The following is a 17,160-nucleotide window of genomic DNA, read 5'->3' on the forward strand; positions in this document are numbered from 1 at the left end:
CACCCATTTTTAAAATCACTTGAAGCCTATCCCTGTAAACACTGGGCACAAGGCAGGGACAATTCTTGGACAGGGCACTAGGCCATCTAAGTGTGAACATACACACATATCAGTGTCCAGTTTACCATCACCAGTCTACCTAACCTGCATGTCTTTTGGCAGAATGAGGAGCACCCAGAGGCTACCCATGTGGACATGGGGAGAACATGCAAACTCTATGCAGAGGGCTGTCAGGACTTAAACCCTGCTATCCTCACCACACACGGTGTATATGTAAAGTGTGAATCTGTATTGTACAGACCGTAGCATACTTGCAATGTAAACTAATTGACTTGCCAGGTATTTGAAAATAAACTAAGAGTCACAAAATAGAGGAGGTGGTGAATTTATGTGTACTGCGCAGTAAATATTTCTGAGATGTGTCTCATAATAGAGTGTATTTTATTCCTGTCCTAAACTTTACATATATCTATTAAAGAAACCTTTGTGATTTCCCGTGTCTTTCCAGTGTATTTCTGTGCGCAGTTTTCATGGTCCACACATTCTAACGCAGGCTCCTAGGTCAGGATCTCTGGCGGGCCCTTCACCTAGGGTTAAGGAAAACGTGATACCCAATAGGAATCTAAAACTTTTTTTTATATATTGTTTTTAGTTTTGAAAATATTTTATGCTGTAATTGATACTCAACGCTGTAGGGCAGAGGTCACTAACAGGCGGACCGCGGTCCAGGTCCGGACCCAGAAGCTGTCTCATACGGAGCCAGACTTGCAGCCAAAGTAGAAGGTTATAATTTAAAACCTGACGGGGCGCTTCTATTTTATCCGACGCATCTTTTGTAGTCTTCACGGTAATGTTTTAGCGGCTGAGGAAATGCACAGACCAATGGTATGCGCGTTAAGCCATTTCACATGATACCACTCAGCCAATCAAGTCTGTGGATTCTTTTTGGTGAACATTGCTTTACTTTACAGCGCAGGTAGATGAGAGACGGTAGAAAGAAAAAGAAAAATAGCGGTACATGTAGAAAAAACAGGGGAAAATTAAGCCGAAGAAAGTGAGAAATACAGAATCACTGCGCTCGAAAAAGAAAAGACGGGTGAGACGGAGAAAGGGTCTGAAAAATAAGGAACAAATGGCGCTCTCCAAAAAAAGGAAAGTGGACAGCGAAAATAGGGCATTTAATCCGGAATGGACAAACTAATTTCTGTTCATACTTCCCACTGGGAACACTAAACCAGTGTGTCTCATATTTTCAGAAACCGTGGCACTTGTTAAACGTGCCAGTGTTAAACGACATGTTAAGCGAAACAAAGTTTTCGAACAAACATACCCACTCAAATCCGATTGAGATCACAGAAAATAATTAGTCTCAGAGCCCAATATTAAAATCCTGGCAGGACAAGATATAGAGCTCAGTTCTCTCACTGAGCAAAAAAGTGGCGCGATGAATATAAGAGGGGAAGAAAGTGAGCATTTAAAACTGTTTAATTGTTAAGATGTGTTGAGATTTATTATCTGTAAAATTGGTTGAGACTGTTGAGTCAAGATGTGAAACAGAAAAGGGGAAATTCAAGCTTTTTCTCCATTTATTTTATTTTTCTTAAGTTGAGCATTTTATTTAAACATGCACAATTTTAGTTTTATTTATTTTGTCTTATTTTGAAATGCAGCCCTACTTTTATTTAGTAAAATTAAGAACATTATATACTGTGACGGAACATTATACATATCTGCAGTCATACATACATGTTCAGTTATATGACAATAAATATTGTCAAGTTTTTGAACTGTACTGAACTCATTTGATTTGAAAGTGTGGTATTGATTACATGCAGATGCTGATACAACTACTAGGCTACTTAAATATATATGATACTAAATAGACATGATCTTCCGGACCATTGCCTCAAGAAATTTTCTCTATTTGGACCTCTGTAGATTTTAGTTGAATACCCCTGCTGTAGGATCAATACTTGCTTTCTGTTTATACGTTTTATTTGTGCATAATATCTACTCATCCCGCGCCGGGCTCTCTGGCTAGTGCCCTGTCAGGCCGCCACCCCCCCGTGGAGGCCAGGTCAGTTTTATCTTCTTTCTCCCTTTTGCTCATCTTTTCCTTTCCGGTTACCGAATATTGCTTATTAGGCATGTCCTTCTTAGGGTTTCATTATTTTAATGTGTTATTTTCATTCAGTGCACTTTTAAAGTCATTAATTGTTTATAGATTTTGTATTTTCACAAAATAACTATTTTCTGGAAAACAATAACATTTTCTAGATCTACTTTTGAAAATGGAATGCCCCTACCTGTACTTGTGGTTAACGTCTCACTCTTTCAAGTTGTTTTCTTAAGTTTGGTCAGCGTCGGGTGTTTTCTCTAAGTTTCTTGTAATGTGTTTAACTGAAAAATATATTTGAACAAGAAAATTAAAATAAACTTTCAGATATGGTACGCTTCCGACAACACACGTCAGTGCGATCCTTTACAATTGATGCCATTGCGTATTCGTTTTTTTTTTTTTTCAGAAACTTGACCGCACTGTCCAATCAACGCTCGCGTACGTTACGCAGGGCGGGAGTTTACCACATGGTTGAGCTCAGATCAGTTAAAAACAAGAATTTGCTTGTTGTAAGTATTACCACTTGTTTGACAACGTGCTCGGTTTTATTTGTTAAACCACTATGATGCTGATGTAGTAAAAAACAAAAAAAACTTTCGGCCTATATCACTCTGACCCAAAACTATTTGGCTTTTGCGTGTGGTTGTAGCAGCGTAGTCGCCGAACAAAGATGGTTTTCAGTCGACCATATGAAAAGTGGGTCAAGTAAGAGGTAAGTTTGACGCAGTGCCTGAACCGAACTGTTTGGTTAAATTTCCACCTAAAATCGCCAGCTTATGGCGTCTAACCAGTACGTTTAAAAATGCTGGGGAGAGAAATAAGAGAGTTGGAATGGGTCTGATTAGTAAGATGCCACAATGTAGGAGTTCTCTACGAACACTTTAAAATTACTGCTGTTATTAATAGGCAGATTTGTGACTATTCAACTTAACTCGACTCAAGTGAGTAATTCAGTTCTATGGAAGTGACCGAATACACGCTAGGCATAAAACGTCACATATCGCTATATGGTGGAACAGTTGATCTTTAGTGTGCTTCGTTAGTTCTCGGGCAACAGTGACGGCAACTAAGGGAACCTTGGCTTTAAATATAATTGCCCCACCACAATTGTGTTTACCTCGAATTCCTGTTTGATAGAGTAGTTCGCGTGCGGGTGTAGGAGTTGGTCAAGATAACCTTGGTTTTGACTAGCTGAACGGACAAAAGTCGTATGACGTTTAACACATAACTCGTTATTTCTAACCATGCGAAAAAAATGGTAGCCAACGACTTTGTAACCTTTTAATTGCGTGGTAAACACGACTTTGCCGGTTTTTGTTCAGTGTGCCAGACTGAACCGTGCTGGGGCAGGTAAAACGTGGAGCATTCTTTTTAGTCACTAAAAAGGACGAATGACGACATAGATGAAAATACTCAGTATATCTTGTAATTACCACTGAGCCGTTTAAAGCAGTTAATTCCCAGGCGTGTGGAGGAATAATTTCGGACAAAATTTAAATGAATGAATAAATACGCAAATAAATCAAAGTACAGTACTATGAAATGTAATATTACTCCGAACGCAACATAAAGGCTATCAGTTTCTCTCGTCAATCCTGAGAGGGTGGAATCTAGGACGTTCTGTGTTTTAATTGGTGAATCGTCTGCAGAGTGGATGTACGTGCTGTGCTTGTTTTTGGAATCCTGTGGCTCATGCGCATGCTCAAAGTTTTGACTCTCCACGTCTGGGTACGAATGCAAATAAAATGCTGCTACTTTAATTATGTATACTTCAAATTTATCATTAGGTGATTGCATCAGAAGTGTCTACTGTAAATGTCAAATGCAGATGACGATTCACCAATTAAAACACAACACTCGCTAGCCCCCGCCTCCCCAATTGGTGAGTGAAGTGACAGTTTCTTACATCTCTGAAGGGGCCCGAGTTGCATCGAAAGCTTGCATATTGTAATATTTTTAGTTAACCAATAAAAGGTGTCATTTTGATTGACTTCTCATTACATTGAAGTCCAATTGCATGTTGCGATTTGAGGAATATTGCGGACAAAATTAAAGAGCAGCAAAAAACATTTGGTGAAACTTATTTACGCACACATATGCTCTTTTTCGTTGAATAAATATATATGCACATAAAGGCACGGTGAAATGTGACAATAAACATTTATTTTTTGTCCAAAATATTCCTCCAGAGGCGTGTTCTCCCAGTATTAGCATGCAGATTAGAGGAAGAGTATTCAATCCCTTCACACATTGATCAGGCCAGTATTGGAGTTGGTGCCCTCCAGGGTTGTGAGTCCTCACCATGTGCCCTACGTTTTCCCCTCCCCCTGTTTATTATGTAGCACAGTTTGCATTGACAAGGTTGCAATAAATATATGTTCAAATTATTTAGCTAAAACAAGTAAAAAGCAGCACCCTGGTACAAGTGTATAGAGATTATTTAATTAGATACTTGGAAATAATTTGTCTGAACTTCAAATTATACTCTTAAAAGTTGGATCTGGATGCAGCTCTGTGAAAGCCACATTTTTGGAAGTCTAAATATATTCAGAGTTGTGCAGGTTAATAAACAATTACACATGAAATTTAAATTTATGCATGTTTCCGGAATAGCTAGTTTTCTGTTATGGAAGTCAACCAAGTGTAAAAGAGCATTCTTACTTTTTATTTTTCCTAACGCAGATAAATTCCTCAAAGACGACTGTCCATTGTAGTTAAGGTCTGGTGCTGGTTTTCAAATAAGGGATATTATCCAAAGTATTCCAATAATCAACAGTGATCATATGTAAAACTACAGGAATATTTCGGATGTTTTTAGTATTGGCAGGCACAAACTGAGCAACTACATTGGTGGATCTTCAGCAAACAGCAGAGATCAATTTCACTTTCTTTTCAGCCTGCACTAAAATTTATTTTTTCATTGTGATTGATCCATTTTACATATACAGTAGTTCAAGTTGCTTTAATGTAGATTATATTTAAAGGGAGTAACAGGGAAACAGTCATTCAGCACTTTTTAAAATAACCAAGAGACGAGAGTGAAGAATAATTTTATGAAGTTGCAATGCTTTAAGTAGATGATAGTCATTCATTTGTCTTAATATGCAGAGCAGTGTGATTAACAGAACTAACAGGAGAATTTAATATGGACTACCACCTTGGTCCATTTAAGAGTTTTCAGTGCATAAATTAATGTGATGAAAAGAAGACTTAAGATATTTAAGTTATTGTCATTGTTCACAGTATAATGAGATTCAATATGCAACCCCTCCATAAAATATTCCTATAAAGAGATTGGTACCGGCAAGCATATTAGCGTTTCATTATTTCTTCCATGTGGTGTTTCTGCTTTATTCTACTTAAAGGAAAAATCAGTGGTTGCTTATTTTTAATTCCAGTCATTTCCATTACTCGAGGATAATGTTAGCCTTTATTTGCCTAATTTAACCTCTTGGTGTGTTGTGAGATCTCCAATAGTATAATCCATTACTTAACATTTAGTTGTCATGCAGATCAAACTTCGATATTTTGCCTTTCACAGAAGGCATTTTTCAGGTGAGATCTTGCTGTAAAGGGATAAGTTAGTACCTTTTTGTTTTCAGTGCTTATAATGGTACTATTTATTAAGCACTCTGGTTATGTTGGCATAAACATTTGGTTTTTAATTAGCGGGGGAAAATAGTAATATTTCATAATTTTATGAAGAAGCAAGTTTCATGTAGACTACAGTATTAAAGTACATTGTTTGTTGTAATTATCAGATTATCAAATTCCCAGTGTCCCTTACTTTTCCATTGGATAAAGATTTTATTATTCTTATGTCAGGATAACTTGACTACAGTCATTTTGGGAAACTGAATGATAACTTTTATTGACAAGCACAAAGTAGGGTAATTGCTAGAGTATACTGCATATAGAAATGAAAACTGTAGCAAAGTAGATTTATGACACAGAAGTTACCAATTTTAACTTATCTAGAGATTTGTTTTTGGGCTTTTCCAAGAAATCTGATAAGTTTCTAGATATGACACATTTTTATTTTTGACAGTGTGAAAGATGGAAAATCCTAGTGTCCAGGGACACAGAAAAAAGCACTTGGCTCTCAGTTGAAAATAAACTGTGGTAAAACAACAAGCAAAGTATGGAATTATTTTGTTCATGTTACACTGGACAATGCCTTAACTGGCTTAATTGTTCACATTATAAACCTTTTAAGTGCAAATCAGGATAGTATGGACACAGCCTAAGGTCACTTCAAGATAGATGTTGAACATGAAAATCTTTGTCAGACACCAGGAAACCTCCATTTGACTGCTGGTTAAGATAGTAGTTTTGAAATGGTGCGTCATGGGACATAGGCAAATTCTTCTTCTTTTTTTTTTTTTATATTAAATGAAATTTTGTTCAAGTTATTGATGTCTGTGTTAAGGGAAAGTTTTTTTAATTTTTATTGTAAGGATGCTCTGATCAGGCTGATACGGGTCACTGATTTCATGTTGCTTGATTGACAGATTCTGATACCAATTAATATTTTTCCTCATATCCATTTAAAAAAGCCGTACGCTAAGCTCATGCATAACCAGACAAAAGCTGTATATCTTATTATATCAGTGCGTTTTTATAATTGAACTATAGACTGCAGGTGTTAACTGTTAATTGTTTTTAACAAAATGAAATTCTGTTGGCGCATTTAGTGACCATAAAAATACTAAAATTAAATATTCTTACAATACATATTTTAATAAAAATGTGTACAAAAATATATATCCATAATACATATGGCCTAAAAGAAAATGCTTCTCATAATTACAAGCTGTCATATTAATTTTTGTCTAATGTACTTCTCTCAAACAAGGCTTAATTTAAGCCTTTCTCTAATTAAAAAAAAAAAAAAGTATATTCTCGCAATCAATTTAATTGATATTGGCAATTAAGCACTGCTGAAATCTATACAGTAGTACCAAAAGCTTTTCGCAGTGACAGAAATGTGTATTGTAAAATTTGTGGCTTCAGTTTTTTCACATTGGCTTTTATATTGTGCAGAGTGATCAGATGCATATTAATTCATTGCAAAGAGCTTTATTAGCATAAAATTAATCACAAAAACAATTTTCGCTAATTTTGGCCCTGGCACAAAATGATCAGTTAAGAGTCCAGCAAGCATCATGACCGTCTCTTCCAATGCAGGGCTTGCTCTCTATTGGCAGCAGGTGGGTGTACTGTATCTGCATGCACAATGAGGCAAAGTCTTTTGGACAATGGCCTTGTCAAGGAGGGCAGCAAAGAAACCACTCTTTTGAAAGGAAAAACATCAAGGACAGTACAAGGATTGGACAGCAGAAGACTGATATCAAGAGCAACTTCTCCCAACAATCCATGCACAATTTGGTGATGATCTGTTAATTTTACAGCACCATGTCCCAAAGCAAAAGTGATAACGACATGGTTCGGAGATCCAAACTTTAAAAGTTTGGACCCGTGGCCGGAAAACTCCCCAGGTCTTTCTATCACTTTTAGAACCTGTGGTCAGTTCTCAAAAAAATAGTTGAACAAGCGGAAGCCCACAAATTGTGATCCACTCCAAGCACTAAAAAAGTAAGAATGGATCACTATCGGTCAGGATTTGGCATAGAAGCCAATACCCAGCATGCCAGAACAAATTGCAGAAGTTATGAAGGGTCAACACTCACTGTAAATATTGACTCTACATACTTTCAATGTATTTGCCAGTGAAAGCCTTTGAATCTTACGAAATGTTTATAATTGTTATTCAGTATACCATAGAAACATGTAAAAAAAAAAAATCTGAAAAGGCTGAAGCAGCAAAGTTTGCAAAAATACATTTGTGTCACTGCCAAAACTTTTGGCCACCATTGTACATTTTTTTTTTTTTTTTCCTTCAGTGTATCAGCTAGACATTTGTAGCTCTTGAGTTGTAATATGGACTTTCGTTTTAATTATGTTGTACTTGTTTCTTACCAAAACGTATGCCCCATAACACACAGCAACAAATATAGTACAAATCTTGAAAAAAGTCTATTAAGTAGCAATTTCAGATTCTTCATCTTTTTCCAATTAAAAGTGTAAGCTGCTGCATTTTAAACAAGAATGCTGTCCAAACTTAATTGGTGTCCTTTTCAACATAAAGGTCCGAATTCCTTAAAGTAACTTTACTTACTGTTTGTCTAGTTGCACAGGATGACTTCTCAGATTACTTACCCCCACCCAGTTTTTTGCTCCACTTTCCTTAATATAACAGTTCACTGATTTAAAAAAAAAAAGCTTCCAATCTCAGCTCTTTGTTTACACTACATACTACTGGAAGTTTTCTGCCAAAAGACTCCAGTTGGGCCAACTTCCATAATACCTTTACATAGAGAAGCACTACAACTAAATTAACATAAAGCTTAGAAAAATCAGGGGCTGAAAACGTCTGTTTCTGTGATCAGCATTTTTACTGATCATTGATCAAATCTTTTTTTAAATTTTAAATCCGAAAATCAATAAATCAGATCATTAATTTGTTTTTTTTGTTTTTCCTTTCGCCTCCGCAGAACTTCTCAAAGTGACTAGCAAAGCCATTTAAATCTGATAGTTTACCTAAAAAAAGAATGATATGGAAGGCTGAAAATTTGGTTAAGCATCTTCCAAATTTTCATTTGTCTATTGGGGTCAAGATATAAAACGTTGACTGATCCAATGGTTTTAGGGAAAGAAAATGCAAAGTGATGCCTTCAGCATGTTTTACAAAATCACTCAATATTTTTTCCATACAAAATTCAGTGAAATTATATGTGTGCTATTAGAAAATTACAAAATTATTTACATGTCTCGCTGTTCAAAACAAAGCCTGTCCATGATGAAACAGTTACACATTACATGGCTTGCATTGCCAAACAGTTTCCTACCGGGGAGTTCACACATTTCTTTCTGATAGATGTGGAATTTGCACTGGAACCAGTAATGGTAAAAATTTCAGCAAACACAGGAACAAAGTGTGCCTCAGTGGAAGGAATCTGCAGATACATGCCACCTAATTGTTTCACACAGATTTTGTTTCTTTGGCTCGGTGTCCCATGCTAACACATTGTTTTTCACAGTTATATCTTTTACTTATGATTGTATATCTTACCCTTTGATTAGTCCAGGAAGTGAATTGATGGCATGATTGGTTCTCTAAAATGTTATTAATACAGTGTTTACAGGAAGTCTGTATATGCAACTACTGTGCAACTAGAGACCAAAATATCTAACCTCCTCTGAGAGGAATGTGCATGTCAAAGTGTGCACAGACTTGCGTCTTAAAACCATTTTTCCCCTGTGACTTTGCAGTGATGTTGCATGAGTCAGTTCCTGTAAGAAGATGATGCGGTGATCATTTTCAGAGCTGCAGTTACATACTTTCAGATGCATTTTACCATTCCCTCCCCCAGTTGATACCAATAGTTTTAAAATAAGGTCTTACAAATTGAGAAACATCCTATATTTGTCTAGTCCATCAGCAATGTCTGATGGTTAACATTTGCCATTAGAACATTTTAGATGAGAATAGGCCATTCAACCCAACAAAGCTTCCTTTTCCTATCCACTTCTTCTTAAATAACATCAAGCCTAGTTTACCACACCACTCATGGTAGCTTATTCAATGTGTCTGTGGTTCTCTGTGTAAAGAAAAACTTCCAAATGTTTGTGTGAAATATGCCCTTAAGTTTCTAAATTTGTCCTAGTGTTACAAATGAATTAATTCTGAAACAGTGGTTTTGATCCACCTTACTAATTCCCTTGATAATATGATTGCATTATTTGTATAATTATTTGTATGGTGTGTGTACTTATGTTTCTTTATAATTTGGTTTTATTCCTGACTACTTTTACGTAAATTTCCTGTGCCATCAATAAAGTATCTCTCAATCTATCTCGTCTCCTCTTAAATCTTCTTTTGCTTAAACTGAAAAGGCTCAGCTGTTTTAATGTTTCCTCATCATTCATCTCATGTAGCCCTGGAATCAGCCTTGTTTCTGTTATCTGACTTTTTTTTTGTAACATAAAGACCAAAACTGCACACAGTACTCTAGTTGAGGCCTCACCAGTGCATTATAAAGCTTGAGCATAACTGCCTTGGATTTTTACTCCTTACTTCATGCTATATAACCTAACATTCTGTTAGCCTTCTTAATGGCTTCTGAACACTGTCTGGCAGTTGATCGTGTCGAGTCCTTTACATGGGATAATTTCCTTCTCATAAGGTGTACTTTCAATTTTGAGAAATCAAGTTGTGTATTCAAACCTAACATTTTTAGTGTGTGTGTGTATATACACACTGCTCACAAAAATTAAAGGAACACTTTAAAGAAACACATTAGATACATCAGATCTCAATATGAAGTTGGATATCTATACAAATAACGACAGGGCAATGTCTTAGGAACAAAAGGATGTCAAGTCTTTTAATGGAAATAAAAGTTTTCTGCCTACAGAGGGCTCAATTGTGTAGACACCCTAAAATCAGAGTGAAATGAAGATGTGGCAGGCTGGTCCATTTTTTCAAAAACTTAATTTCTGCTACTCAAAATGCTTTTCAGTATCTTGTGTGGCCCCCACGAGCTTGTATGCATGCTTGACAACGTCGGGCATGCTCCTAATGAGACAACGGATGGTGTCTTGTGGCATTTCCTCCCAGATCTGTATGAGGGCATCCCTGAGCTGTTGTACAGCCTGAGGAGCAACCTGGCGGCGCCTAATGGACCGAAACATAATGTCCCACAGATGTTCTATTGGGTTTAAGTCAAGGGATCGTGAAGGCCATTCAATTGTTTCAATTCCTTCATCCTCCAGGTACTGCCTGCATACTCTTGCCACATGAGGCCGGGCATTGTCGTGCATTAGGAGGAAACCAGGACCTACTGCACCAGCGTAGGGTCTGACAATGGGTCCAAGGATTTCATCCTGATACCTAATGGCAGTCAAGGTGTCTTTGTCTAGCTTGTAGAAGTCTGTGCGTCCCTCCATGGATATGCCTCCCCAGACCATCACTGACCCACCACCAAACTGGTCATGCCAAATGATGTTCCAGACAGCATAACATTCTCCATGGCTTCTGCAGACCCTTCAACGTCTGTCACATGTGCTCAGGGTGAACCTGCTCTCATCTGTGAAAAACACAGGGTGCCATTGATGGACCTGACAATTCTGGTATTCTATAGTAAATGCCGATCGAGCTCCACTGCGCTGGGTTGTGAGCACAGGGCCCACTAGAGGACGTTGGGCCCTCAGACCACCCTCAAGAAGTCTGTTTCTGATTGTTTGGTCAGAGACATTCACACCAGTGGCCTGCTGGAGGTCATTTTGTAGAGCTCTGGAAATGCTCATCCTGTTTGTCCTTGTCCAAAGGAGCAGATACCAGTCCTGCTGATGGGTTAAGGACCTTCTATGGTCCTGTCCAGCTCTCCTAGACTAACTGCCTGTCTCCTGGAATCTCCTCCATGCCCTTGAGACAGTGCTGGGAGACACTGCAAACCACCTGGCAATGACACACATTGATGTGCCGTCCTGGAGAAGTTGGATTTCCTGTGCAACCTCTGTAGGGTCCAGGTTTCGCCTCATGCTACCAGTAGTTACACTGACCATAGCGAAATGCAAAACTAGTGAAAAAAACAGTCAGAAAAGATGAGGGGAAAAATGTCAGTGGCTTCCACCTGTTAAACCATTCCTGTTTTGGGGGTCATCTCATTGTTGCCCCTCTAGTGCACCCGTTGTTAATTTCATTAACAGCAAAGCAGCTGAAACTGATTAACAACCCCCTCTGCTACTTAACTGACCAAATCAATATCCCAGAAGTTTCATTGACTTGATGCTATACTCTGATTAAAAAGTGTTCCTTTAATTTTTTGAGCAGTTTATTTATATTATATATATATTTATTTATAATATATATATATATATATAATATAAATAAATAAATAAACTGCTCAAAAAATTAAAGGAACACTTTCAAAACACATCAGATCTCAATGGGAAAAAGAAATCCTCCTGGATATCTATACTGATATAGACTGGGTAATGTGTTAGGAACGAAAGGATGCCACATCGTTTGATGGAAATGAAAATGATCAACCTACAGAGCCCTGAATTCAAAGACGCCCCAAAAATCGGAGTGAAAAAATAATGTGGCAGGCTGGTCCATTTTGCCAAAATTTAATTGCAGCAACTCAAAATTGTACGCAGCACTTTGTATGGCCCCTGTGTTCTTGTATACATGCCTGACAACATCGGTGCATGCTTCTAATGAGATGACAGATGGTGTTTGTGGGGGATCTCCTCCCAGATCTGGACCAGGGCATCACTGAGCTCCTGGACAGTCTGAGGTGCAACCTGGTGGCATTGGTTGGACCAAAACATAATGTCCCAGAGGTGTTCTATTGGATTTAGGTCAGGAAAGTGTGGTGGCCAGTCAATGGTATCAATTCCTTCATCCTCCAGGAACTGCCTGCATACTCTCGCCACATGAGGCCAGGAATTGTCGTGCACCAGGAGCCACTGTACCAGCATAGGGTCTGACAATGGGTCCAAGGATTTCATCCTGATACCTAATGGCAGCCAAGGTGCCTTTGTCAAGCCTGTAGCGGTCTGTGTGACCCTCCATGGATATGCCTCCCCAGACAATCATTAACCCACCACCAAACTGCTCATGCTGAATGATGTTACAGGCAGCATAATGTTCTCCATGGCTTCTCCAGACCCTTTCACTTCTGTCACGTGCTCAGGGTGAACCTGCTCTCATCTGTAAAAAGCACAGGGTACCAGTGGTGCATCTGCCAATTCTGGTATTCTATGGCAAATGCCAATCGAGCTGCATGCTGCTGGGCAGTGAGCTCAGGGCCCATTAGAGGACATGGGGTCCTTGGGTCACCCTCATGAAGTTTTTCTGGTTGTTTGGTCAGAGACATTCACACCAGTGGCCTGCTGGAGGTCATTTTGTAGGGCTCTGGCAGTGCTCATCCTGTTCCTCCTTGCCCAAAGGAGCAGATACTGGTCCTGCTGATGGGTTATGGACCTTCTATGGCCCTCTCCAGCTCTCCTAGAGTAACTGCTTGTCTCCTAGAATCTCCTCCATACCCTTGAGACTGTGCAGGGAGACACAGCAAACCTTCTGGCAATGACACGTATTGATGTGCCATCCTGGAGAAGTTGGACTACCTGTGCAACCTCTGTAGGGTCCAGGTATCGCCTCATGCTACCAGTAGTGACACTGACTGTAGCCAAATGCAAAACTAGTGAAGAAACAGTCAGAAAAGATGAGGAGGGGAAAATGTCAGTGGCCTCCACCTGTTAAACCATTCCTGTTTTGGGGTCATCTCATTGTTGCCCCTCTAGTGCATCTGTTGTTAATTTCATTAACACCACAGCAGCTGAAACTGATTAACAACCCCCTCTGCTACTTAACTGACCAGATTAATATCCAATAAGTTTCATTGACTTTATGCTATACTCTGATTAAAAAGTGTTCCTTTAATTCTTTTGAGCAGTATATATGTATTTGTATGTATGAGACTTTTGAAACCTCGATAACCCCCCAACTGTGCAGTGCACAGACAGACTCTTGATGCAGGCAAGGACTAGTCTGCTACCAGTGCAACTGCAAGTTTGCCGGATCCCTGTGTAATGTGTCTGTCACCCACAGGTTGATGCAGGAAACATTTAAACCTGGCCATGTGCTCACTTTTTTGTCTCCTTGTATGTGCAGGAATGCTATCTGTTCTTTAGATCTGAGAAGGGAGTGAATGCAGGATGACCTAATCTCTGCTCACATGCTGCGTGTGTCTTGAGTGACGGCTCTTATTTGAATACATGCTTTAAGAATGTTCCTGTTTTCACAATGCTAAAGCTGCTTTTTATTTTATTTTTATTTGGAAACTGGTCAGATGGATTCCCAACAGGTACAAAACATAACTACAGGAGCCAGATGAGGCCCCCTTCACGTGCTCCAGCCGATATCTGTCTTAGAAGTGAGCTTGTGAGTATGTCTTCTTCAGATGACCTGGAGTGTTTCCTGTTCTGTTTTGAATGCATGGTCATGTTGATGTGCTGGGACAGGAGAGACTGGGTGGCTATTCTGGTCCCTTTTTTCACTGGGGAGGCCCAGTGGGTCATCCAAAACCTTCCTTCTGACAGACTTGATGACTAAGGTTTCCTGAAGTGACATATCCTTCTTTGTATGGCTATGAGCTCCTTGGCCAGGGTGTGCAAGTTCTGGCTGTGGCAAGTCAATCCGAACTTGCAGGGGAAAGGTGCAGAACTTGGTAAACCTTGTCCAAAGCTAATTCCATAGAGACCCCTTTAAGCGCATTGTAAAAAAGTTCGCCATTGACGCTATTGTCTTCACAACAATAAAGTTAATTTTCTGGGAACCTAGACTGTCCTTCTGTCCTGTGCAAGTCTGTTGTATGTTATGCCTGGGAAAGTTGCAAGAGTTAATTTTTGCCATTAACATGGCCTGCTTAACAAGTTTAAAATTATGGTAGCATCCCAGGCCAGTAATGAGGTGATCTCATCAGGCAATGCTTTGATGAGGGTGGTATTCTCATGTAATTTTTTTTTTTCATACACATCCAGTAACTAATTTATATACTACCTTTTAAAAAAATTTTATACAAAGTTTCAAATTGCACGTTTCACAACCTCCTTACCTCGTCAGTATGTGGTACTGGTATTTATTTCCTATGTCATACTGACATAGGTGCAGAGGAGTTGGAAGAAGTTGGGTTTATGGCAATCCTGAAACAATACTAAAGAAAAGTAGTGAAGTTAAAAATTAAGCTTTTTTTTTTTTCTTCTTCATTCCCTCCACCAATGTCCTGCTTCTGTAGGAAGATTGAATCAATGTCATCTCACATACGTGCAAATAAGTTTTCTTTGAGTGACACTAAAACCAAAATAAGTCTCTAGTACTTCTGTATAAACTTGCCAGCCTTCCAGAAGACTTGCAGAGCTGACTGTCCTAATATAATGACAAAATGCAATGAAACAGAAGTATAATACCACCTACAACAACATTTATTTATATAGCACATTTTCATACAAATAGCAAATATGTAGCTCAAAGTGCTTTACATGATGAAGAAAGAGAAAAAAAAAGGCAAAGTAAGAATTAAAATAAGAGAACACTAATTAAAATATAATAAAAGGTAAGGTCCAATGGCCAGGGAGGACAAAAAAAACTCGAGACAGCTGTAGAAAAAATAAAATCTGCAGGGGTTCTATGCCATGAGACCGCCCAGCCCCCTCTGGGCATTCTACCTAACATAAATGATCAGTCCTCATTGTATTCAGTGTATGAGTGTTGCTGTCTTTTTTTATTTATATAATCTCCACTGTGGCAGAAGGGGGCGCTATCGCTCCCTTGAACCCTCAGGTACCACGCCAAACACCAGGTAAAAGTCCAACAATAATTATTTTATTTACAATAATTACATGCACTAAGCAAACTCCACACTACTTATTAATAAACAATACTCCAATAATAAATCTGTAACAATCCTCCAACTCCCAGACGCGTTGCCCTCCTACCACCCAGCTCCGCTCATTGTCTGGGAGTTCCCATGGTCCTTTTATACTCCCTGACCTGGAGGTGTTCCTGCCCAACAGTCCACAAGTCCTTATTCCTTCCTGGTCAAGGTAAATAGTCATCTTTACCCCGGAAGCACGTCGCTTCTTCCTGTCATGGGATTATGGCGCACTTCCGAGTTATAGGGCATAAATGAGTCCACTGGCCTCCCGACAGCGACTCCCAGTGGTCCCCAAGGTATCCAGCAGGGCTGTGCATAAAAACTACATAGTCCATGAGGCCCTGCTGGAATTCAGGGCCCGTCCATGCTCTCGGGAGAGCTCCTCCAGGCGGCCTGGGGGTGAGAGCCGGTATATATGTGTGTGTGTATATATATATATATGTGTGTGTATATATATATATATATATATATCTATATATATATCTATATATATATCTATATATCTATATATATCTATATATATCTATATATCTATATATATCTATATATATCTATATATATATATATATATCTATATATATATATATATATCTATATATATATATATATATATCTATCTATATATATATATATATATCTCAAAATCCCCGCGCTTCACAGCGACGAAGAACTGGCTTTAAATTTTTACTAAGAAGAAAAGAAAACCTTTTTAAACTGAGGGAAATATACCAATAACTATCTGTTAAGGATCTCTTTGTATACCACGTTGTCAGTACAGCACGGTTGTAATATGACCAAGCTGTGCACAGAGATTACTTTTGAGAATGCAACATATAGTTGTCCAGGAGAAAAGCAATGTTGCCTCAAATCAATGGCAACCTTTTGTAGGGTCCGTCCCTGAGACTTATTAATTGTCCTCGCGAAGCAGAGCCTTACTGGAAATTTGAGGCATTTGAATTGAAATGGGAGATCGGAGGGTGTAACGGTGATGCGAGGAATACATTCAGAGTGTGGCGCTCTGCTGTTTTTTTGTGTAGCTGCCTTCACACTGCTTCTCCGCTGCTTTATAAACGAATGCCATATAAGGCCGTCGTTTCTCCTTGCTTCACGTTTCTGTACGGTTTTATTGTTCATTTATTTCGATTGTTATAGTTATTGTGTAGCTATTCGAGACTTACTTTACTGTTCAGGTACCCATTTCCTTTATTTAATCCGCAGCTTGTACGCTATTTTTTGTTTGTTTATTACAATTATAGATATTTATTGATTCCCTTCTTTAGCTGACTGCCTGCTCATATAAGGCGCTCCGCTGGTTTTTTGTGAAGCGGCCTTTACACAGCTTCTCCGCTGTTTTATAAACGAACGACATATAAGGCCATCCTTTTTCCTTGCTTTGCCAAGGAAGCTGCCTTTTTATTTAATCCGTGGGTTCTCTGCTGTTTTATTGTTCGTTTATTACGATTGTTCTCTTTATATAGCACGTTTTCAGTTCAGCACTCTGGTTGTAATATGACGAAGCTGTGCGAGCGCACTCTT

At 38.7% G+C, this 17,160-nt stretch overlaps 1 protein-coding gene across 5 annotated transcripts in view; it reads left to right on the top strand.

The window, feature by feature from the left end:
* The first annotated feature begins 955 nt into the window (after nucleotides 1–955).
* Nucleotides 956–17,160, top strand: part of mov10l1 (Mov10 like RISC complex RNA helicase 1) — a 73,494-nt gene continuing 57,289 nt past the window's right edge. The window contains exons 1-2 of one of the 5 annotated variants that reach the window (XM_039769844.1): nucleotides 2,541–2,628; nucleotides 14,041–14,132. The gene's annotated coding sequence lies outside the window, so the exon portion shown is untranslated. Of the gene's footprint in view, nucleotides 977–2,540; nucleotides 2,629–2,650; nucleotides 2,832–14,040; nucleotides 14,133–17,160 lie in introns of those variants that run through there. The other 4 variants (XM_039769842.1, XM_039769847.1, XM_039769846.1 and 1 more) reach the window with 4 other exon arrangements.

Source organism: Polypterus senegalus, chromosome 11 (assembly GCF_016835505.1).
Source record: "Polypterus senegalus isolate Bchr_013 chromosome 11, ASM1683550v1, whole genome shotgun sequence".
Classification (NCBI taxonomy): domain Eukaryota; kingdom Metazoa; phylum Chordata; class Cladistia; order Polypteriformes; family Polypteridae; genus Polypterus; species Polypterus senegalus.